This window comes from Pyxicephalus adspersus, chromosome Z (assembly GCF_032062135.1).
Source record: "Pyxicephalus adspersus chromosome Z, UCB_Pads_2.0, whole genome shotgun sequence".
Taxonomy (NCBI): domain Eukaryota; kingdom Metazoa; phylum Chordata; class Amphibia; order Anura; family Pyxicephalidae; genus Pyxicephalus; species Pyxicephalus adspersus.
In genome coordinates, this window is record NC_092871.1 from 42,780,144 (window position 1) to 42,781,434 (window position 1,291).

The window sequence follows — 1,291 nt, forward strand, 5'->3', positions numbered from 1 at the left end:
TTACCCCAACTCAACAAATTCCTTTGTCTATCTCTAACTTTAACCTATCCATAATGTACATTCTTTAACCTACACCATAGCTAGAACCTAATACCTAACCTTTAAGGCCAAACTAATACCTACATACCTAACCTTTAAGGCCAAACTAATAATCTAAATCATTATTTTACCTCTTAGATTATCCCTTATTCCAAATATATCCAAACCCTCAACAATGAATCCAGCAATAACTACAACATCAATCTTTTATTCGACATTTATCTGTAACACTAACCTTTACCATAATGTTCAAATGGATCAGGGTTTTTGAAGTGTTAAAGGTAGTATCCAATGGGGTCAATAAAATATCTGGAGGTCGGAATGGGGTGTACATGTATAGGGTTCAATCACTGATGGAAAATTGATTGGGGTCATATACATTTTTAAGGTCTCTGGAAAATTGATTGGAGTCATTTAAGTTTTTGAGGTCTCTGTAGATTTTTCTATTTCTGGAAAGGAGATATGTGAATGTTTAATTTTTATAAGTAGCATACTCCCTCACGAACTCTGTTGGGGAGCTGGCGAGTACAAGAGCAAAAGAAGTTTCTATGAATTGATTGCTATGCACGTATTAAAAATTTGGGAATGTAAGATTCATAGCAACGTTTCAACAAGAAACATCTAATCCTTAAAGATAATGCTACACTTGCCATAAACCCATAATCTATAATGCAAACCTCTAACCCTAATAACCCAATACAGGACCTATTTCCCCAACACTAAATACTTGAATGGGATTTCTAATAAATCCTAACCCTACCTAAACCTTTAGATCTAATAATAATCTCCAACTCAGTCCTTTACACTCTGTCTCTTCATCAAATGTCTAAATCTAACCCAGTGTTTCTTGACATTTTTAACATAGGGGGACTCTTGAAATATTTTTCAGGTCTTCAGTGAACCCCTGCTATAATCACTATATCCACAGCTCACTGTATGTTAGTGTGGTGGACAGTAGGAAGAAAGCCTCTTTAATTGCAGGTCGGTGGGAAAAATGTCATCCTTACAGAGGATCAAAAAAACGTTAGTGTCACCTAAACTGACAAGAGATAACAAACTGCTCATTGCTTAAGGATCCCCCAGGGGGTTTTGGAGGAACCCTGGTTGAGAAATACTACTCTAACCTATTACCTTATTAAAAAATAAAACAAGTAGAGCATCCTTGTCCATATAATTGGAAGAAATTTTACTAAAGGTTGTATGGAGGTTTACACTAGTAACACATGGACTATTTTTCTGCAACACGTAAAAT